Source organism: Staurois parvus, unplaced genomic scaffold, assembly GCF_062004578.1.
Source record: "Staurois parvus isolate SC_StPar_1 unplaced genomic scaffold, SC_StPar_1.0 ptg002063l, whole genome shotgun sequence".
Taxonomy (NCBI): Eukaryota; Metazoa; Chordata; class Amphibia; order Anura; family Ranidae; genus Staurois; species Staurois parvus.
This window is the reverse complement of record NW_028319859.1, coordinates 1-23,860: the sequence shown is the minus strand read 5'-3', so window position 1 is coordinate 23,860 and position 23,860 is coordinate 1. Positions and strand designations below refer to the sequence as shown.

Genomic DNA, 23,860 nt, shown 5'->3' with positions numbered 1-23,860 from the left:
CCCCCACAGCCATGCCCTCTACCCCTTTCACACTCTTTTACTCCCCCCCCCACAGCCATGTCCTCTACCCCCTTCACACTCTCTTACCCCCCACAGTCATGTCCTCTACCCCCTTCACACTCTCTTACCCCCCACAGTCATGTCCTCTACCCCCTTCACACTCTCTTACCCCCCACAGTCATGTCCTCTACCCCCTTCACACAACCCCCCCCCCCTCCCAGCCATGTCCTCTATTCTCCTTCACCCCCCCCCCCCCCCCCACAGCCATGTCCTCAACCCACTACACAGTCTCTTACCCCCCACAGCCATGTCCTCTATCCCCTTCACCCCTCCTCCACAGCCACATCTTTTACCCCACTTCACCCCCCCTAGCCATGTCCTCTATTCCCCTCTATCCTTTTCACACCCCCTACCCCCACAGTCACGTTCTTTATCCCCTTCACAACCCTCTCCCCCCACAGCTATGTCCTCTTTCCCCTTTCACCCCCACCCCTGGTTAACCAGCAGGTGATTGGTTGCTAGGCGGTCTGAGCAACCACTCACCAGCTTGTTAATAGGAAAAATTAACTTTGATAGCTCCCACCCAACCCCCCTCCTTGCCCCTGCTGCTTCCAGTGCTTTGCTGCCTCCCGCTTGTTGCTCTAGAAAAATGACGGGGTGGAAGCTGGGAAGAGAAATCGGCTCCCACCCAACCCCCCTCCCGGTATTCTTTTTTGGTGCTGCCGGCGGCACCTGCCGCCCCTTTCTCTGATGCGGCGCCTGGAACACACGCGCCCCCACGTTATTTCCACTCTCGCTGAAAGCGAGCAGGTGAGCGGAAAATTTGAGGCCTGCATTAGTGTGATGGTCAGTGGGAAGAATGCTCTTTACAATTGTCATTGGGGAGAATTACCCCCCTAACAGATAGCTAAAAAGATCATTGGTGTCAGTGGGAACTTTGCAGAATTTGGTCATTGCTCAAGGAACCCCTACCAACCTCTGGAGGAACCCTAGCTGAGGAACCCTGGTCTACATCTTACGTTTGGTCCTAAGACTTTGGCCCAATAGACTTCAGTGACCTTGGGCAGGCCTTGAAGAAGTGTCGGTTTACAGCCCAGAAGTCGGAGTGTTTACTAAAGCGTCTAATAACCGGCATGGGTTTTCAATCCACAAACTAAAATCTGGCACCAGGAAGTGCCCATATGGCTGATGTCCCTCCGTATGCCTTGCAAAGAAGAACTTTGAAGCGAACATCTGAGCGTATTTACTGCCGTTATTCAGGGCGCCATTTGGACACGGCGCTCTCATTTAGATGGATGTCAGAGCATATTGTCTATATGATTATACGGTTGGGCATGTTGCCTCCAAAGAGGGAAATTCTGCAAGAAAAACGGCTTAATAAATGCGGCAATATAGTCATCTTGTTGAGAAAACCATCATTATGGGAGACGTGGCCCTCTGAAGAGACGTCTGTACTGTGCTATGTAATGTTCTGCTGATGTGAATAATGAAATGGATAGCTAATAGAATATTTGGTTAGAGAGATATTAAGTTAGTGGAGCATGAATGATAATCTGCTTGTTTTGAGGTCACAATGGCACTCGCAGAATTTTAATCATGTGCCAGTCAATGAGAGTTTGCCTTGAGTGCCGGAGATCTTATATAATGTCTTGACATGTATAATACCAATAATGTAAAAGAAGCAGATTTATTTATCGGATGATTCCCTGCCTGCGATTGCGTCTCCGTTCTCTCCTGGCAGAGCTCATTTATATATATATATACAGTTGTGTTCAGAATACTAGCCGTCAGACATCACTAACCGGATCAATCGCTGTTTTTGGTGGAAATGATATTCCTACATGGCAGATAATTTCCTAGCAGGTGTAGTAGAGTCATAAAAATCCAACAGACCCCACAGTCATGACATGCATGCTGCTGATTCTGTGTCATTGAATCACTCATTGAAAGGGGCGTGTTCAAAATAATAGCCGTGTGGAGTTCTATTAGTGACGTCATTCATTCTTTGATAAACAGGTGGCAATGATTGCCCTTATTTAAGGAAGGAAGGCAGCAAATGTTGGACATGCTGGTTACAGTGCATTTCTCTCTGAAATTCTGAGGAAAATGGGTCGTTCCAGACATTGTTCAGAAGAACGGCGTACCTTGATTAAAAAGTGGATTGGAGGGGAAAACATATAAAGAAGTGCAGAAAATGATCGGCTGCTCAGCTAAAATGATGGCAAATGCTTTAAAATGGCGACCAAAACCTGAAAGACGTGGAAGAAAGCGAAAAACTACCATTGGAATGGATAGAAGAATAGCCAAAATGGTGCGGACTCAGCCAACAATCAGCCGCAGGAAGATGAAAGAAGGTGTGACGTTCCCTGTGAGGACTGTTACAATTAGAAGACGCCGATGTGAAGCCAAGCTATCTGCAAGAAGTCCCCGCAAAGTCCCACTGTTGGGAAAAAGACGTGTGCTGAAGAGGTTACAATCTGCCAAAGAGCACATTGACCGGCCTAAAGAGAAATGGACCAACATTTTGTGGACTGATGGAAGTAAGATTGTTCTTTTTGGGTCTAGTGGGCGGAGACAGTTTGTCAGACGACCCCCAAACACTGAATTCAAGCCACAGTACACTGTGAAGACCGTGAAGCATGGTGGTGCAAGCATCATGATAGGGGGATGTTTCTCATACTACGGTGTTGGGCCTATTTATCGCATACCAGGGATCATGGATCAGTTTGAATCCATCAGAATACTTGAAGAGGTCATGCTGCCTTATGCTGAAGAGGAAATGCCCTTGAAATGGGTGTTCCAACAAGACAACGACCCCAAACACACCAGTAAACGGGCAACATCTTGGTTCCAGACCAACAAGATGGACGTTATGGAGTGGCCAGCCCAATCCCCGGATCTTCATCCAATAGAAAACTTGTGGGGTGACATCAAAAATGCAGTTTCTGAGGCAAAACCAAGAAATAGAGAAGAACTGTGGAATGTGGTCCAATCATCCTGGGCTGGAATACCTGATCACAGGGGCCAGAAGTTGGGGGACTCCATGCAACACAGATGTACAGCAGTTCTCAGAAACAGTGCGACTACAACCAAATATTCATGAAGTCATTCAAAGGAAAGCAAAATCTTCAAACATTTCTCAGTTTATATAGTGAATGTTGGAGTTTGTAAAGAAGAATACAAACACTGAGATTTTTTTTGAACCGTCTAATATTCACTTTTCTTCCATTTATTTAGAGGAACAACACAAATTTGATGTATTTTTCTTCATGTTGTGATTTGGAATAGAATGTGTCGTGTTCCCAATGCATTTGTGTGGATGGAAATAAAAGGATTAGAAGGATTTGCAGCTTTATTCACTTTTTTTAACACACTGCTATTATTTTGAACACAACTGTGTATAATGGGGCAGCATGGTGGCTAAATGGTTAGCACTTCCGCCTGGCAGTACTCGGGTCATTGGTTTGAATCCCAACCACGGCACCACCTGCCTGGAGTTTGCATGTTCTCCCTGTGCCTGCGTGGGTTTCCTCCGGGTACTCCGGTTTCCTCCCACACTCCAAATACATGCTGGGAGGTGAATTGGCTCCTGTCTAAATTGTCCCTAGTATGTGTATGTATGAATGGGAGTTAGGGACCTTAGATTGTACGCCCCTCGGGGGCGGGGACTGATGTGAATACAATATATATGTAAAGCGCTGCGTAAATTGACGGCGCCATAGAAGTACCTGAAATAAATAAATAATATATATAGTGAAGGAAATAAGTATTTGATCCTTTGCTGATTTTGAATGTTTGCCCAGTCACATAGGGTTTGATGTGACCGGGGGGATAGTTCTTGGACAAGTAGTTTTTTGTTTTTCATTTCCACACCCCTGCAATAAAACTCTGGACGATATCAGGCTCCATGCACACGGGGCGTTTTAATAATGCTGGTAACGTTAGCTGTGTAAAATCTTGTTAAAAACGTGAGTTTTTCAGCATTTTTTTAGCATTTTTACATTCGCGCTTTGCCATGTTTTTCCGCGTTTGCATTTTTTTAGCGATTTTTAATGAAAAAAAAAGACCAATCACAGCTCCCACAGTATTTCTAATGGCTGCAGGAAATGCAGCCAGAGAGAGGGAGAAATTATTGCTTTTACAGCCTTTATGGGTGTAAAAGCAATCAGTGTAAAAAAAAAAATCACCCCCCACAAGTAGTGCAGTGTCACCATGGTGACCCTACTGCTAGGGTGACAGTATGTAAAAAAAAGAAAAACATAAATAATGAAAAAAAAATTAAAATAAAAATGTAAAACATTTTTTTTTAAACTTATAATTTTTGGTTATAAACTAATCTGGGCTGTTTTTATTTTACTAAAAAGATAACTAAATAAATTTTGGCCAAGATTTAAAAAGAAAGATTATTTATTTGAAAACTTTTATAAGAAAAACACTTTTTTTTCAAAATTTTTGGACATTTTCATTTATTTAGCAAAAAAAATAAAAATCGCAGCGGTGAATAAATACCACCAAAATAAAGCTTTATCTGTCTCAAAAAAATGCTAAAAAATTTGTATGAGTACAGTGTTGCATGACCGCGCAATTGTCATTCAGAGTGTGATAGCGCTGAAAGCTGAAACTTGGCCTGGACTGGAAAGGGGGGGAAGTGTCCGGACTGGAAGGGGAGAAAGTGTCCGGACTGGAAGGGGGGAAAGTGTCCGGACTGGAAGGGGGGGAAAGTGTCCGGACTGGAAGGGGGGAAAGTGTCCGGACTGGAAGGGGGTGAAAGTGTCCGGACTGGAAGGGGGTGAAAGTGTCCGGACTGGAAGGGGGTGAAAGTGTCCGGACTGGAAGGGGGTGAAAGTGTCCGGACTGGAAGGGGGGGGGAAGTGTCCGGACTGGAAGGGGGTGAAAGTGTCCGGAATGGAAGCTGGGGGAAGTGTCCGGACTGGAAGGGGGTGGAAGTGTCCGGACTGGAAGGGGGTGAAAGTGTCCGGACTGGAAGGGGGTGAAAGTGTCCGGACAGGAAGGGGGTGAAAGTGTCCGGACTGGAAGGGGGTGAAAGTGTCCGGAATGGAAGGGGGGGAAAGTGTCCAGACTGGAAGGGGGGGAAAGTGTCCGGAATGGAAGGGGGGGAAAGTGTCCGGACTGGAAGGGGGGGAAAGTGTCCAGACTGGAAGGGGGGGAAAGTGTCCAGACTGGGAAGGGGGGGAAAAGTGTCCAGACTGGAAGGGGGTGGAAGTGTCCGGACTGGAAGGGGGTGAAAGTGTCCGGACTGGAAGGGGGTGAAAGTGTCCGGACTGGAAGGGGGGGAAAGTGTCCGGACTGGAAGGGGGTGGAAGTGTCCGGACTGGAAGGGGGTGAAAGTGTCCGGACTGGAAGGGGGTGAAAGTGTCCGGACAGGAAGGGGGTGAAAGTGTCCGGACTGGAAGGGGGTGAAAGTGTCCGGAATGGAAGGGGGTGAAAGTGTCCAGACTGGAAGGGGGGGAAAGAGTCCGGACTGGAAGGGGGGGAAAGTGTCCGGAATGGAAGGGGGTGAAAGTGTCCGGAATGGAAGGGGGGGAAAGTGTCCGGAATGGAAGGGGGGGAAAGTGTCCGGACTGGAAGGGGGGAAAGTGTCCAGACTGGAAGGGGGGGAAAGTGTCCAGACTGGAAGGGGGGGAAAGTGTCCGGACTGGAAGGGGGGGAAAGTGTCCGGACTGGAAGGGGGTGAAAGTGTCCGGACTGGAAGGGGGGAAAGTGTCCTGACTGGAAGGGGGTGAAAGTGTCCGGACTGGAAGGGGGTGAAAGTGTCCGGACTGGAAGGGGGTGAAAGTGTCCGGACAGGAAGGGGGGGGAAAGTGTCCAGACTGGAAGGGGGGGAAAGTGTCCGGACTGGAAGGGGGGGAAAGTGTCCGGACTGGAAGGGGGGAAAGTGTCCTGACTGGAAGGGGGTGAAAGTGTCCGGACTGGAAGGGGGTGAAAGTGTCCGGACTGGAAGGGGTGAAAGTGTCCGGACTGGAAGGGGGTGAAAGTGTCCGGACTGGAAGGGGTGAAAGTGTCCGGACTGGAAGGGGGTGAAAGTGTCCGGACTGGAAGGGGGGGGGAAGTGTCCGGACTGGAAGGGGGGAAAGTGTCCGGACTGGAAGGGGGTGAAAGTGTCCGGACTGGAAGGGGTGAAAGTGTCCGGACTGGAAGCGGGGAAAGTGTCCGGACTGGAAGTGGTTAAAGATGTGTTTGATCGTTTGTATGATTTCGATGGGAGCTGTTCCTGCGTCCACTTAAAGGGAGAGATCCATCCAACCAGGGATCATCCGGGGATATTGATTTCTCTATGACTCCTTGAGGGTCGAATTTTTGAGGTGAACGCACACACCAGAAGGTGATGGATAAAATTGGCACCATAAATATGAGCAACAAAAAGTGGGAATATAAAAGTTGAAGAATTGAAAAATCTGGATTTTTATATTATATATATTTTTTGTGCTATAATTATTTTTTTCACTTGTTGGGACTTTTATTTATTTATTTATATCCATTGATATATGTCACGGTTTTATAATCGGTCACTTTGATTTTATATTTACTTTGGAATGTATTTCACCTGTAATGAAGGTAAACAAGGATACACGAGGTTTATTAATAGTCTTTCACTTTCATATTATTTATATTATATTTTCACAATATGGTATTTTAGTATTTACAGCGCTACACCATTTGTTCAAAATAATTTTTTCATCTCATTTCCTTCGGGTGTTAGCAGCTACTTCATCCCTTGTGAGGATATTTGGCAGCGCAGGCGTGCACCCCCCATTTAATTGATGCTGGGGGGGGGTTTACTTTCTGTGGAAAAAAAAACCCGCCAAAAGCCACAAACAGCCGCTGCAAAAACGCGGACTAATTGAGGACTAACTAATATTTTCACTTCGTCTCTTTCAGGTTAAATCTTTACCATGGAACTCCTCGGGCGCTCCTACATCCGTCTTTCAAGGATCTGAATGAATGTAAGTTGTGCTGGATCTCTGATCTTTCTTCCACTGATGTTCGATGTATTTGGCGCTCACGTTTCTGGTCATATTGGGCCACTCTATAGCTTAAACACACCAAGGGGCTTCTTTTTAGGGGATTCTATAGTTTTTGTTTTTTCTCTTTCAAGCAACTTTAAATCAAGGAAGATCGCAGACATAAATGCACCTTTTTCCCTTTGTTCTGCTGCCCTTGATGAGTTGTCCTGGGATTGTCAAGGCCTGAAGGACACACCCATTTTCCTGCGAGAAGCGAGAAAATATTATTTAGTTGTACGCAGTGCTACCAACATGCATGCAGCTAATGTAGGGCTTGCCTATCAGAAAGCCCAGAATCCTCTGCAAACTGATTGGCATGGTGTGTTACATTACCGAACATGGAGCAGGTCCGCCTTTTTTAATGCATTAAAGTGTTACTAAACCCCGGACCCCGCATTCACTATATCCGCTCTCCCCGGACCCCGCATTCACTATATCCGCTCTCCCCGGACCCCGCATTCACTATATCCGCTCTCCCCAGACCCCGCATTCACTATATCCGCTCTCCCCGGACCCCGCATTCACTATATCCCCTCTCCCCGGACCCCGCATTCACTATATCCGCTCTCCCCGGACCCCGCATTCACTATATCCGCTCTCCCCGGACCCTGCATTCACTATATCCGCTCTCCCCGGACCCCGCATTCACTATATCAGCTCTCCCCGGACCCCGCATTCACTATATCCACTCTCCCCAGACCCGGCATTCACTATATCCTCTCTCCTGGACCCCGAATTCACTATATCTGCTCTCCCCGGACCCCGCATTTATTATATCCGCTCTCCCTGGACCCTGCATTCACTATATCCGGTCTCCCCAGACCCCCGCATTCGCTATATCCCCTCTCCCCCAGACCCCGCATTCACTATATCCGCTCTCCCCGGACCCCGCATTCACTATATCCGCTCTCCCTGGACCCCGCATTCACTATATCCGCTCTCCCCGGACCCCGCATTCACTATATCCGCTCTCCCCGGACCCCGCATTCACTATATCCGCTCTCCCCTGACCCCGCATTCACTATATCCGCTCTCCCCGGACCCCGCATTCACTATATCCGCTCTCCCCGGACCCAGCATTCACTATATCCGCTCTCCCCGGACCCCGCATTCACTATATCCGCTCTCCCCGGACCCCGCATTCACTATATCTGCTCTCCCCTGACCCCGCATTCACTATATCAGCTCTCACCGGACCCCGCATTCACTATATCCGCTCTCCCCGGACCCCGCATTCACTAAATCCGCTCTCCCCGGACCCCGCATTCACTATATCCGCTCTCCCCGGACCCCGCATTCACTATATCCGCTCTCCCGGACCCTGAATTCACTATATCTGCTCTCCCCGGGCCCCGCATTTATTATATCCGCTTTCCCCGGACCCCGCATTCACTATATCCGCTCTCCCCGGACCCCGCATTCACTATATCTGTCAGGGATCCCCTCGTTCCGTGCCTCGATGGTCCCGGCGCAGGCGCACTGCTCCTCCCAGTACACGGGCACTAGTTCCGGGCCGGCCGCGGCATTCGAGTTCGCGCATGCGCAGTAGAAGCCGCGGCCGCCCGCTGGGCACCAATGGCAGCGCAGGGCGGGATATTTAAATGTCCCTGAGCTGTCATTTCGTTGCCTTCTGGTCTTACCTGCTTCCTGCGTTCCTGTACCTGTGCCTAGTAAGTTATTGACCCGGATTGCTATTGACCTTGCTGATTTCTCCTGCCCAGACCCTTGCATGCCTGACCTCTCTCCCTGGATGCCCCTCATTAGATCTGACCTCCTGTTGCTGACCTGGCGTGTGACCCGACGATTCTCTGCCTGCTCCCTTGTACCTTACCGTCCTCTACATTACCGACTCGGCCTGTCTGACTACGCACTTGCTCAGCCATCCATCCATCCATCCCATCGGGGTCACCCGACCTCCTCACATTTGGCTCTCCCTGGTTGGAACCCCTGGCGGACACCCCTACCACTGACAGGTGTGCTCAGTAGAGGCGACCTGGTCTCGGGGTACTGCAAGTCCATCCCCACCATCAGGGGCCCTGGTGAACAAGTACCCTGGGGCTTAGATCCGCGCTCTGGGCACGCCTGACCAGTGGGAGTGCTAGTGGTGCCGCTCGGCGGTCCCTCACAGTACCAGAAGGCCATGACTGAGCCTCGAGGAGGACTCTCCCCGTTGGACGAGGTTTGCAGGCACCTGGCTACCCTGACGCAAGCTGTAAACACATTACAGGACAGATGTCTGCAGATCGAGAATCGGTTTCAGGCCTGCACCATATCTGTTCCTGTTTCACCGGCCCCGGCTCCTGCACCACCAATCGCAGCAGTCCATGAGCCGGCTCCTGGGCCTCCCACATCACTCCCTATGGCGGAACCCCGAGTACCCTTACCCGAGCGCTTCCATGGGGATCGCACACGCTTTCGGTCATTTCGTGACTCTTGTCTGCTCTTTTTTGAACTACAGCCACGGACCTTTTTGACAGAGTCAGTGAAAGTGGGGTTTGTTGTCTCCCTGTTGCAGGGTGAACCCCAAGACTGGGCCCACCGACTAAGGGGAAACAATGACCCTCACCTGGTTTCGGTCGACAGCTTCTTTAACGCCATGGCCATCTTATATGATGACCCACAACGGGCGGCCTCGGCCGAGGCCACATTATACGCACTCCGACAAGGTCGGTGGGCGGCTGAGGAATACGCCTCTGACTTTAGGCGCTGGATGGGTGACACTCGTTGGAACGAGTTCGCCCTTTTACACCAGTTTCGTATGGGCCTATCTGAGGCTCTGAAAGACGAGCTCGCCCGGGTAGAGGTGCCCGAGACATTAGAGGACTTGATTGCACTCACTATTAAAATTGACCGTAGACTACGGGAGCGCAGATTGGAGAGGTCTGGTCAGGGTCGCGGAAATCCCTGGGGGTCATTTCAGGGATCCGGTCAACATACTAGGCCAAGCATCCAGAACCTGCCGCCTGAAGATGCTCCCGAACCCATGCAGCTAGGCCTGGCTCGGCCTAAACTATCGCCTGAGGAACGCCAGCGCAGACGCTCCCAGAATCTGTGCCTGTACTGCGGCGAAGCTGGTCACATGGTGCGTTCCTGCCCGCAGAAACTGAGTAAGTTCACTTCATCTTCTTTATCTGTTGGCGATATGGCTCCGTCCCAGTACTTAGTTGTTCCCCTCTCCTTTCAGCTTTCCGAAAGGACCGTGGAGGTGACGGCCATAGTTGATTCGGGGGCATGCAGCTGTTTTGTGGATATCAATTTTGCTCACCAGCAGGGTATTCCCCTCCACCCAAAGGAGAAGGGGTTTCATATCTTTTTGGCTGATGGTTCCCGGATAAAGTCAGGAGTAGTCAACCAGGAGACCCCTTCCATTATGACTTCCATTGCCGGTCAGCACCGGGAACTCCTCCGCCTGGATGCTATTGCATCACCCCTTTTCCCAGTCATTCTGGGGCTCCCTTGGTTGCGGGCCCATAACCCCCAAATTGACTGGGAAACTGGGGTTGTCTCGTTCCCTTCCCCATATTGTCGGGAACTGTGTCGAACTTCGGGCCCGGGGATCCCCCAGGTTCTTCTGTGCTCTGAAGGGGATGACAGCCTGAAACAAGTGATTCCTGCAGCCTATCACAAGTTTCTTGATGTGTTCAGTGAACGGGGAGCAGATGCTCTACCCCCCCACCGCCCATATGACTGCCCGATTGATCTGTTGCCCGGTTCTGAAATCCCGTTCGGGCGAATTTTTCCCCTTTCTGAGCTAGAATTAGGGGCCCTGAAGGACTATATTGAGGATAGCCTCCGAAAGGGATTCATCCGTCCCTCCACTTCCCCAGCAGGTGCAGGGATCTTCTTTGTAGAAAAGAAGGACAAGACTTTGAGGCCATGCATTGACTATCGGGAGCTGAATAGGGTCACCATTAAAAATCGTTACCCATTACCGCTGGTACCTGAATTATTCCAGAGCATAAAAGCTGCAGTAGTATTTACCAAGTTGGACTTAAGGGGAGCCTACAATTTGGTTCGCATAAGGGAGGGGGATGAGTGGAAGACGGCCTTCCGCACCCGTTTCGGCCATTTTGAATACCTGGTCATGCCTTTCGGGTTATGCAATGCGCCAGCCACCTTCCAGCACTTTGTAAACGACATCTTTAGGGACTTCCTGGACATCTTTGTCATCGTCTACTTAGACGACATTTTGATTTTCTCATCCTCCCTGGGGGAGCACAGGGTACATGTAACGAAGGTGTTGGGGCGGTTGCGGCAGCACGGGTTGTACGCTAAAGCAGAGAAATGCTGCTTTGAACAGGCTAGCGTTACATTCCTGGGTCTGATTATCTCCACCACGGGGGTCGCAATGGACCCTCAGAAGGTCTCAGCGATCCTAGATTGGCCTGAATCCACGGACAGGAAAAGTGTCCAACGTTTTATTGGGTTCGCAAATTTCTACCGGAAGTTTATCAAGAACTTCTCGGGTCTGGTCTCCCCCATCACTCAATTAACTAAACTTGGGACGCGATTCAGATGGACGCCCGAGGCACAGGAAGCTTTTGAAGCACTAAAAAGGTTATTTACCTCAGCACCCATTCTGGGTCATCCCGACGCCTCCCTGCCCTACATCTTAGAAGTAGATGCATCTGAAAACGCGGTTGGCTCCATCCTTTCCCAGCGGAAGGGCGCCAAGGAATTACTTCACCCAGTAGCATTCTTTTCACGGAAACTTACCCCGGCGGAGAGGAACTACGACATTGGGGATCGCGAGCTACTGGCTATCAAAGCCGCTTTAGAGGAATGGAGGTACCTGCTGGAAGGTGCCTCCCATCCCATCCTGATTTTCACGGACCACAAGAACCTGGAATATCTGAGGACGGCCAAACGCCTACGCCCACGACAAGCAAGATGGGCATTGTTTTTCTCGAGGTTCCAGTTCCACATCACATACAGGCCCGGCTCGAAAAACACAAAGCCTGACGCATTGTCGCGCATGTATGAGGACACCAAGGAGATCCCAGTGCCCGACACTATTCTTCCTGCAGGAAATTTCTTGGCCCTTCAGACAAACCTTCGCTCCGAGATCCTGAGGGCGTCCACAGCGATGTCTACCTCCGATGGGGCCCCCCTCCAGAACAAGGAGGGACTCCTATGGAGGGAGGACCGGATTGTGGTGCCAGAGGATGCCCGAACCTTAGTCTTGGGACATTGCCATGACCACCCACTGGCAGGACATTTTGGACCGGTCAAGACCCTGGAACTCCTCCGACGTTCCTTCTGGTGGCTGGACATGGCCAAGGATTGTAAGAACTACGTGAGCTCCTGTGCCATCTGCCAGCGGAACAAGCCTTCAAGGAATAAGGCATGGGGCCTGCTACGTCCATTGCCCATCCCTGAACGGCCCTGGCAGAAAATCTCCATGGACTTCATAGTCGAGCTCCCACCTTCACTGGACCACACAGCAATTCTCGTGGTCGTGGACCGCTTATCCAAGATGGCCCATTTCATCCCTTTACGGAAGACTCCATCTGCAGCCGAGACGGCGCAAGTCTTTATTCGAGAGATCGTTAGACTGCATGGGGTTCCCGAAGACATCGTCTCGGACCGAGGGGTGCAGTTTACCTCGCGGTTTTGGAGGGCGTTGTGCAAAGCCCTGGATATCAAGCTGTCTCTTTCCTCGGCATTTCACCCTCAGACCAATGGCCAGACCGAAAGGACTAATCAGACCCTGGAGCAATACCTGCGATGCTACACATCATTCTCTCAGGACGACTGGGTGCCACTCCTCCCTTTGGCAGAATTCGCGTACAACAACGCTTGCCATTCAGCAACTGGGCAGTCCCCGTTCTTCGCCAACTATGGGTTTCATCCTGTCTTCCTCCCGGACTTGGTCCCGGAATGCCCGATTCCAGCGACACAGGATGCACTGACCTTCTTCACCTCCAACAATAAGAAACTACAGGAAGCCATCCGTCAAGCCCAAGAAGACTACAAGAGGGCTTTTAATAGAAAGCGAAGAGGGGACCTGGTGTTGCAGCCCGGAGAGAAGGTTTGGCTGGCTACGTCAAACTTGAGGATGCTCTGCCCGTCAAAAAAGTTGGGACCTAAATTCATAGGCCCCTTTTGCATCAAACGGATGGTCAATGAGGTGGCCTATGAACTTGTTCTCCCTGACACACTCAAGATCCACCCTGTCTTCCACGTGTCCCTGTTGAAACTGGTAGTCCCTGATGCCTTCCCGGAACGGGAATCCAGGCCCCCGGAGGCCGTAACGGTTGAAGAGGAAGAAGAATTCGAGGTGGAGGCAATCTTGAAGTGCCGTCGAAGGGGGGGCCAGACCCAATTTCTCATCAAGTGGAAGGGCTACGGCCCTGAGGACAATTCGTGGGAACCAGCCCATAATGTCCATGCACCTAGGCTTGTCCGGAGGTTTCTTTGTGATCACCCGTGGTGGAGAGATCGGGTGGGCATCCGGAGGTTGCCCGTAGGGGGGGGCAATGTCAGGGATCCCCTCGTTCCGTGCCTCGATGGTCCCGGCGCAGGCGCACTGCTCCTCCCAGTACACGGGCACTAGTTCCGGGCCGGCCGCGGCGTTCGAGTTCGCGCATGCGCAGTAGAAGCCGCGGCCGCCCGCTGGGCACCAATGGCAGCGCAGGGCGGGATATTTAAATGTCCCTGAGCTGTCATTTCGTTGCCTTCTGGTCTTACCTGCTTCCTGCGTTCCTGTACCTGTGCCTAGTAAGTTATTGACCCGGATTGCTATTGACCTTGCTGATTTCTCCTGCCCAGACCCTTGCTTGCCTGACCTCTCTCCCTGGATGCCCCTCATTAGATCTGACCTCCTGTTGCTGACCTGGCGTGTGACCCGACGATTCTCTGCCTGCTCCCTTGTACCTTACCGTCCTCTACATTACCGACTCGGCCTGTCTGACTACGCACTTGCTCAGCCATCCATCCATCCCATCGGGGTCACCCGACCTCCTCACATTTGGCTCTCCCTGGTTGGAACCCCTGGCGGACACCCCTACCACTGACAGGTGTGCTCAGTAGAGGCGACCTGGTCTCGGGGTACTGCAAGTCCATCCCCACCATCAGGGGCCCTGGTGAACAAGTACCCTGGGGCTTAGATTCCGCGCTCTGGGCACGCCTGACCAGTGGAGTGCTAGTGGTGCCGCTCGGCGGTCCCTCACTATATCCGCTCTCCCCGGACCCCGCATTCACTAAATCCGCTCTCCCCGGACCCCGCATTCACTATATCCGCTCTCCCCGGACCCTGCATTCACTATATCCGCTCTCCCCGGACCCTGCATTCACTATATCCGCTCTCCCGTACCCTGAATTCACTATATCTGCTCTCCCCAGGCCCCGCATTTATTATATCCGCTCTCCCCGGACCCTGCATTCACTATATCCACTCTCCCCGGACCCCGCATTCACTATATTAGCTCTCCCCGGACCCCGCATTCACTATATCTGCTCTCCCTGGACCCCACATTCACTATATCGACTCTTCTCAGAAGATAGGGATAGTTGTGCGTGAAAATCCCAGTAGATCAGCAGTCAAACCTCTGCAGAGAGACCACTGCTTCCACACAGTATACAAGGGTCCTTCTCTGCAGTATACTGGCAGAGGACAGGCTTCTCTACTCATGTTATGGCTGCTTTTGAAAACACCCTGAACCTACTGAACATACACAGTACGTCCTCATTACTTCCTAAACATTACTTTACCGTGACCTCTCCCACCACATTGGGCGATACCATTACATATGGCGTCATTCGGTCCATTGTTCAATGTACTGCGCTGGGCTCAATTCTCCGACCCTCCGATAAGCAGCCATTGTACAATTTCTACACGTATTTTATTTCATTTTTCCCATTTAATCGTTCTCTAAAAACATGAAGCGCCACAACGCGTAAATCAGGCTGCCGAAGTGGCACGAAAGAGAAAACACGTATGAAAGATAAATGTTCTTAATTTTCTTTTATATGTAGACTGATAAAATGTAATTGCAGGTTCTCCTTCCAGCCTGCCTGATCACCCGTGAGGGCATACATCATCCCCGGGCTTAATCACAAATATGTATTTCCTGCCAGAGAGGGGCTGCAGGAGTTATTCCGTTTTGGTTTTTTTGCTGCGTATTCTGACCAAGTGTACAAACAAATAATGTCGCTTGTGTGCTGATGGCAGCGTGGTTAGATTTTAAGGTGTGCGCTCCAACCAATCCCACATCTTCTGGGTTTTCACACACAACCAACCCTAGGGAAATCCAGACTCATCAGACCCGGCAACGTTTTTCCAGTCTTCTATTATCCAATTTTGATGAGCCTCCGTTTCCTGTTCCTAGCTGACAGGAGTGGCACCTGGTGTGGTTTTCTGCTGCTGTAGCCCATCTGCTTCAAGTTGAACGTGTTGTGCGTTCAGAGATTGTATTCTGCATACCTTGGTTGTAACAAGTGGTTATTGGAGTTCCTGTTGCCTTTCTATCATCTCCAACCAGTCTGCCCATTCTCATCTAACCTCTGACATCAACAAGGCATTTTCCCTCCACACAACTGCTGCTCACATGATATTTTCTCATTTTTTGGACCATTCTCTGTAGATGGTTGTCTATGAAAATCCCAGTAGATCAGCAGTTTGTTAAATGCTCAGACCAGCCCGTCTGGCACCAACAACCATGCCACGTGCAACGTCACTTCATTCCCCTTTCTTCCCCATTATGATGCTCAGTTTTAACTTCAGTAAGTCGACTTCACCACATCTAGATGGCCGGTGAGTGTATATCAGATGGTTTAATATCCCATTCCAAAACCTGGCCATTGATATGGAGTTGATCCCCCTTTGTGGCTGTAACAGCCTCCTTTCTTTTGGGAAGACTTTCCACAAGATTTTGGAGGGTGTCTGCGGGGATTTGTGCCTTATCAGGTACTGATGTTGGATGAGAAGACTTGGCTCACCATTGGTGTTCCAGAAGACCTGGCTCACCATTGGTGTTCCTGGCTGAAAACACCTGGCTCACCATTGGTGTTCCTGGCTGAGAAGACCTGGCTCACCATTGGTGTTCCTGGCTGAGAAGACCTGGCTCACCATTGGTGTTCCTGGCTGAGAAGACCTGGCTCACCATTGTGTTCCTGGCTGAGAAGACCTGGCTCACCATTGTTGTTCCAGTTCATCTCAAAGGTGTTCAGTAGGGTTGAGGTCAGGGCTCTGTTCAGGACACTCATGTTCCTCCACACCAAACTGGTCATCCATGTATTTATGGAGCTGGCTTTGTACACATGGAACAGTCATTGGGGAACAGAAAAAGACCTTCCCAAGACTTTTCTGGAGGCTGAGGAAGACTAGAACATTGGTCATTTGCAAGAACATTTGCAAAGTCAGGTTCTGATGTTGAATGAGAAAACCTAGCTCAAAATCACCATTCCAATTCAGCCAGTAGGGTTGAGGAAAGGGCTCTGTGCACAACACTCGAGTTCTTCCACACCAAACTGGTCAAACCATGTCTTTATGGAGCTAGACATCTCATTCCAAAACCTTGGTCATTAATATGAAGATGTCCCTGTTTTGGCTATATGAATGAGAAGACCCTAGCTCACAATCACCATTCCAATTCAGCCATTAGCTTTGAGGTCAGGGCTCTGTGCAGAACACTCACGTTCTTCCACACCAAACTGGTCAAACCAAGTCTTTATGAAGCCAGAAATCTCATTCCAAAACCTTGGCCATTAATATGAAGATGTTCCCTGTTTTGGCTATATGAATGAGAAGACCTAGCTCACAATCACCATTCCAATTCAGCCAGTAGGTTTGAAGTCAGGGCTCTGTGCAGAACACTCGAGTACTTCCACACCATACTGGTCAAACCAAGTCTTTATGGAGCTAGACATCTCATTCCAAAACCTTGGCCATTAATATGGAGATGTCCCCTGTTTTGGCTATATGGAATGAGAAGACCTAGCTCCCAATCACCATTCCAATTCAGCCAGTAGGGTTGAGGTCAGGGCTCTGTGCAGAACACTCGAGTTCTTCCACACCAAACTGGTCAAACCAAGTCTTTATGGAGTTAGACATCTCATTCCAAAATCTTGGCCATCAATATGGGGATGTCCCCTGTTTGGCTATAACAGTCTCTACTCTTCTGATAAGACTTTCCACAAGATTTTGGGGTGCCTGTGAGGATTTGTGTACATTTGTGAGGTCAGGTGCTGATGTTGAATGGGAAGACCAGTTTACCCTTGGTAGTTCATCCCAAAGGTGTTCAGTAGGGTTGAGGTCAGGTACTGATGGATGAGAAGACCTGGCCCACAACCAGAGGAGACCGGGAATTAGAGGACTTCAGATTTCAGCTAAAACAGCAACTGGCAGCACAAGGAACAAACTGGGGCATATTTTGCCGGGAAGCTGTCATGGATGCAACAGCTTCCCACCAAGTGCTAAAATGCTAGAATCTTCCGGTATCCCAGCAACCGATGATCATCCCTGGCTCCATTCAGCTGCTGGGTGAAAGATTCCCTGGCTGACAGCTGTATGTAAACAAAGGGGCGGGGGCACTGGCTGACATCAATACTCAAATATGACAATGACTCACCTAATGGGATGACTGCAATGCACAGTGCAGCTCAAACCAACCTCAAAAGTAGTTGTTTTTTTTTCCAATTTCTATCCCAGAGACTTAGAGAAAATAGTAAATGCTGATTCATATAAATATATCACAATGAGCCCACTTTAAAATAAAGTATGTGATGACACCGGACACATCTGTGATGATCTGATTTTCTGGGGGGAGGGAAGCAGCGAATGGTCACCCTTCAAGAGGCCTTCACAAACCACAACAAGCGTATTCTATTCTGCGTATAATAATTAGCTGAGGTTTGTGCCAGGCACACATTCATTAACATGCGGCGCCCGCCACCTGCATAGATTGTCAAGGAGGGGATATAATTCACAAACCTGCTCCAGCTAGCTTTCTCCTCAACTATTTAATTTGGAATGGGTATGGGCAAGGCAACCGCTTCTTCAAATTAGACAAAGTTGTTTTGAGACACGCATGTGCGGCTTTTAAATGGCTGGAGGGCCTGAACGGGGCTTTATCTATAATGCAATCAGCTTAAAGGGGAACTGCAGTCTTTTTACAGTATTGTAGATGTATGTAACGGTGATGTGTTCATTGCTAATGACCTTAATCATGGCTGTGTTTATTTATTTGTTTGTTTTTGTGTATAGTTTGTAGCTATGTACAGTATATGCATGGTATGAACATGGGGCAGACATATGTGTTTATTACATGTGCAGTCTCTGCTTACACCTTAGTAGTACTGAGCAGTGAATGTGCTACACTGCTTCTCTTTCTCTCTGTCCATCTTTCTTTGTTTTGTTTCCTCTTCCTTCCATCCTTTCCTTTCCCCTTTCCTTTCTCCTTTCCTTTCCTCTCCTTTCCTTTCCTTTCTTTTCCCCTTTCCCCTTTTCCTTTCCTTTCCCTTTCTCCTTTTTTTCCCTTTTTCTCCTTTCCTTTCCCTTTTTCTCCTTTCCTTTCCCTTTTCCCCTTTCCTTTCCCTTTTCTCCTTTCCTTTCCCCTTTCTCGTTTCCTTTCCCCTTTCTCCTTTCCTTTCCCCTTTCTCGTTTCCTTTCCCCTTTCTCCTTTCCTTTCCCCTTTCTCCTTTCCCTTTTCTCCTTTCCTTTCCCCTTTCTCCTTTCCTTTCCCCTTTCTCCCTTTTTTCCCCTTTCTCCCTTTTTTCCCCTTTTCTCCTTTCCTTTCCCTTTTCTACTTTCCTATACCTTTTCTGCTTTCCTTTCGCCTTTCTCCTTTCCTTTCCTTTCGCCTTTCTCCTTTCCTTTCCCTTCCTCTTTCTCCTTTCCTTTCCCCTTTCCTTTCCCTTCCTCTTTCTCCTTTCCTTTCCCCTTTCCTTTCCCTTTTCTCCTTTCCTTTCCCCTTTCTCCTTTCCTTTCCTTTCCCTTTTCTCCTTTTCTTTCTCCTTTCCGTTTTCCTTTCCTTTTTCCTTTCCCCTTTCCTTTCCTCTTTCCTTTCCCCTTTCTCCTTTCCTGTCTTTTCCTTTCCCCTTCCTCCTTTCCTTTCTCCTTTCCCCTTTCCTTTCCTTTCCCCTTTCCTTTCCTTTCCCCTTTCTCCTTTTTTTCCCTTTTCTCCTTTCCTTTCTTTTCCTTTCCCTTTTCTCCTTTCCTTTCCCATTTCTCTCTCCTTCCCTTTCTCCTTTCCTTTCCCCTTTCTCCTTTCCTTACCTTTCCCCTTTCCTTTCCTCTTTCCTTTCCTTTCCCCTTTCTCCTTTCTCCTTTCGTTTCGTTTCCCTTTTCTCCTTTCCTTTCCCCTTTCTCCTTTCCTTTTCCCTTTCCCCTTTCCTTTCTCCTTTCCTTTCCTCTCCTTTCCTTTCCTTTCTTTTCCCCTTTCCCCTTTTTCCTTTCCTTTCCCCTTTCTCCTTTTTTTCCCTTTTTCCTCCTTTCCTTTCCCTTTTCTCCTTTCCTTTCCCTTTTCTCCTTTCCTTTCCCTTTTCTCCTTTCCTTTCCCTTTCTCGTTCCTTTCCCCTTTCTCCTTTCCTTTCCCTTTCTCGTTTCCTTTCCCCTTTCTCCTTTCCTTTCCCCTTTCTCCTTTCCTTTCCCTTTTCTCCTTTCCTTTCCCCTTTCTCCTTTCCTTTCCCCTTTCTCCCTTTTTTCCCCTTTCTCCCTTTTTTCCCCTTTTCTCCTTTCCTTTCCCTTTTCTACTTTCCTATACCTTTCTGCTTTCCTTTCGCCTTTCTCCTTTCCTTTCCTTTCGCCTTTCTCCTTCCTTTCCCTTCCTCTTTCTCCTTTCCTTTCCCCTTTCCTTTCCCTTTTCTCCTTTCCTTTCCCCTTTTCTCCTTTCCTTTCCTTTCCCTTTTCTCCTTTTCTTTCTCCTTTCCGTTTTTCCTTTCCTTTTTCTTTCCCTTTCCTTTCCTCTTTCCTTTCCCCTTTCTCCTTTCCTGTCTTTTCCTTTCCCCTTCCTGCTTTCCTTTTCCTTTCCCCTTTCCTTTCCTTTCCCCTTTCCTTTCCTTTCCCCTTTTCTCCTTTTTTCCTTTTCTCCTTTCCTTTCTTTTCCTTTCCCTTTTCTCCTTTCCTTTCCCATTTCTCCTCTCCTTTCCCCTTTCTCCTTTCCTTCCCCTTTCTCCTTTCCTTTCCCTTTTCTCCTTTCCTTTCCTTTCCCCTTTCCTTTCCTCTTTCCTTTCCTTTCCCCTTTCTCCTTTCTCCTTTCGTTTCGTTTCCCTTTTCTCCTTTCCTTTCCCCTTTCTCCTTTCCTTTTCCTTTCTCCTTTCCTTTCCCTTTCTCCGTTCCTTTCCACCCCCCTTTCTCCTTGCCTTTTCCCTTTCTCCTTTCCTTTCCTTTCCCCATTCCTTTCCTTTCCTTTCCCCTTTCTCCTTTCCTTTCCCCTTTTCCCTCTCATTTCCTTTCCTTTCCCCTTTCTCCTTTCCTTTCCCTTTTCTCCTTTCCTTTCCCTTTTCTCCTTTCCTTTCCCTTTTTCTCCTTTCCTTTCCTTTCCCCTTTCTCCTTTCCTTTCCCCTTTCTCCTTTTCTTTCCTTTCCTCTTTCCTTTCCTTTCCCCTTTCCCCTTTCCTTTCCCCTTTCTCCATTCCTTTCCTTTCCCCTTTCCTTTCCCCTTTCTCCTTTCCTTTCCCCTTTCCTTTCAACTTTCCTCTCCTTTCCCCTTTCCTCTCCTTTCCTTTCCTTTCCTTTCCCCTTTCTCCTTTCCTTTCCTTTTCTTTCCCTTTCCTCTCCTTTCCTTTCCTTTCCTTTCCCCTTTCTCCTTTCCTTTCTTTTCCTTTCCTTTCCCCTTTCCTTTCTTTTCCCCTTTCCTTTCCTTTCCCCTTTCTCCTTTCCTTTCCTCTTTCTCCTTTCCTTTCCCTTTTCTCCTTTCCTTTCCTTTCCTAGCCTATCCTATCCTTTCCCCTTTCTCCTTTCCTTTCCTTTTTCCTTTCCCCTTTCCTTTCCTTTCCCCTTTCCTTTATTTTCCCCTTTCCTTTCCTTTTTCCTTTCCTTTCCCCTTTCTCCTTTCCTTTCCCCTTTATCCTTTCCTTTCCCCTTTATCCTTTCCTTTTTCCTTTCCTTTCCTTTTTCCTTTCCTTTCCTTTTTCCTTTCCCCTTTCTCTTTTCCTTTCCCCTTTCTCTTGTCCTTTCCCCTTTCTGCTTTCCTTTTCCCTTTCTCCTTTCCTTTCCTTTCCCCTTTCCTTTCCTATCCTTTCCTTTCCCCTTTCTCCTTTCCTTTCCCCTTTCCCCTTTCTCCTTTCCTTTCCCTTTCTCATTTCCATTCCCCTTTCCTCTCCCTTTCTCCTTTCCTTTTTCCTTTCCTTTATCCTGTGATACAGTTTCTCAACTGCCAGGAGGCACAAATGACGATATAGATGTTGCACTGCACTCATGGAATCAGTGGAGATCACAAACTGCTAGAATCAGACAATCCCTGTGTGGGTTAAAGCTCCAGGAATTCAGCCACTTTTTAAAATGTGCTAGGTTACTATTGGCCATGTCCAACGAGGCACATGCCCCCTCGTATACATATCTCTTTAATTTACAATTTACATTTTTATTGAGCCCCAGGTATACAGCATCACTCCTGTCTTCTAGCAGTTTGTGGTCTCCAGTAATTGCACAGGTGCATTGCAGCACTGAAATTATTGTCTATGGCTCCTGGCCAGAAAGGGAATCAACCAGTATGTGGAGCAAACGCCTACATTGTTCTAGCTCCATGATTGTAGATAGGCTGATGTCACACTGGTTATTGCCGAGGTAGAATCAGAAGGTGCAGCAACAACTTCCCATAAGGAGTGTCGCTCAGTCGCTAGCCTGGAATGTTTCTTAAATATCTCTTGCTAGGAAGGAATCAGTGACTGAGGGACGTTTTGCTAGTCTTTCCAGCAGAAGAACATCGTGATGAATGAAGGTAAATGGCCTTTTAGTGATCCTGTCCCTGGTGAGCTCTCACCCGAAACAGGATGGCTTGCGTAGACTGAATGTGAAAATGTCACTGTGTCCTTTACAGAGATAATATCTTTTAAGAATGCAGGTACCCTTTAAGGTGATGTTCGGATTCGATGATCAGAACATGAAGAAAACACACATAATGTGCTGGAAACATCCGGCGCTGCTTCCAGGTTATTTCTGGAATGATAAATACCGAGACAAAACAAAAAGCATTCTGTGCACTTTGATGTGCATTTCAAAGTGAAATAGCGGTGATTAGATTCGCGCACTCAGCGCCTGTAATGGTTTTCTTGCAGTGAACAGACACATGACGTTGATTGAGAAAAGCCACATTCAGTACAATGTGCGGAGACACAACGGGCTGCAAGATGTATTCCATTTACTTCCCCCAAACGCCCTGGTATCCGGATCAGAGAAAATCCCTGGCGTCCTGCAAGGAAGAGATGACACAGGTGAGCTGCAATATAATAGCAATCAATCAATCAATCAATAAATATATCCAAATTTACTTCGGTAATGACGCTACTGAAATATTAATGTATGTGCTAATCACCCCGGTCTGATGAGGTAAGTCTTCACCAAATGTCTGACCACTGACGAAGTTGGCAGCATTACAGTCGCTTATGAATGCAACTGGCAGAATTATGTTGCCCACCAACCGCTTTTCTAACACCTCCTGTGCCAGTCTCTGTACTGACTCCCTGCCGATGCGAGGAATAAATTCATACTTCTAATCCTCATTTACATGGCCTTCAGTAAGTCTTTAGCTTGCCTTGTTCCTCTTTATACTCCAATAATACTTTCATTTTTGCTAAAGATCTACTGAATTCATCCTCCTTTGTTAACACCTTCTACTTTCATTATGCCCTCAACACAGCACTGCACACACTCCATAATTTATCATTAAAAGAAATGCAAAAATAATAGAAAAGAAACTCAAACAATGAAAGTTGTAGTGTGCACCCTTACATTGGGGGTTAGGTAGAAGGGCACCTTGTATTGGAGGTCAGTGATGATGAACCTTCTAATGTTGATGGTCTGTGTAGTGTCTTCTTACAATGCAGATCTGTGAAGATGGGCCTACTAATGTTGGTGTAGTGCCTTCTTACATTGGAGGTCAGTGAAGATGGACCCTTCTACCTTTGGTGGTCAGTATAGGGCCTCCTTACATTGGAGGTCAGTGAAGGTAGACCTTCTAACGTTGTGGTCAGTATAGGGCTTCCTTATGTTGGAGGTCAGCGAAGGTAGACCTTCTAATGTTGGTGGTTAGTATAGTGCCTCCTTATGTTGGAGGTCAGCGAAGGTAGACCTTCTAACCTTGGTGGTCAGTATAGTGCCTTCTTACATTGGAGGCCAGTGAAGATGGACCTTCTACCTTTGGTGGTCAGTATAGCGCCTCCTTACATTGGAGGTCAGCAAAGGTGGACCTTCTAACGTATATGGTCAGTGTAGTGCCTCCTTACACTGGACGTTAATGAAGGTGGACCTTCTAATGTTGGTGGTCAGTGTAGTGCCTTCTTACATTGGAGGTCAGTGAAGATGGACCTTCTACCTTTGGTGGTCAGTATAGCGCCTCCTTACATTGGAGGTCAGCAAAGGTAGATCTTCTATGTTGCTGGTCAGTAATAGTGCCTCCTTATGTTGGAGGTCAGCGAAGGTAGACCTTCTAATGTTGGTGGTCAGTATAGTGCCTCCTTATATTGGAGGTCAACGAAGGTGGACCTTCTAACGTATATGGTCAGTGTAGTGCCTCCTTACATTGGATGTTAATGAAGGTGGACCTTCTAATGTTGGTGGCCAGTGTAGTGCCTCCTTACACTGGAGGACAGTGAAGGAGGACCTACTAACAGTGGTCAGAGTAGTGCTTCTTTTATTGGAGCTCACTAAAGATGTGCCTCCTTACGTTGGAGGCC

General features: G+C 48.5%; 1 long non-coding RNA gene across 1 annotated transcript in view; it reads left to right on the top strand.

The window, feature by feature from the left end:
- LOC149432886 (uncharacterized) overlaps positions 1–22,397 on the top strand; it is a 28,192-nt gene extending 5,795 nt beyond the window's left edge. The window contains exons 2-3 of the long non-coding RNA XR_016308959.1: positions 6,901–6,965; positions 22,244–22,397. This is a non-coding gene — a long non-coding RNA (uncharacterized LOC149432886). The remainder of the gene's footprint in view (positions 1–6,900; positions 6,966–22,243) is intronic.
- The last annotated feature ends 1,463 nt before the right edge of the window (positions 22,398–23,860 follow it).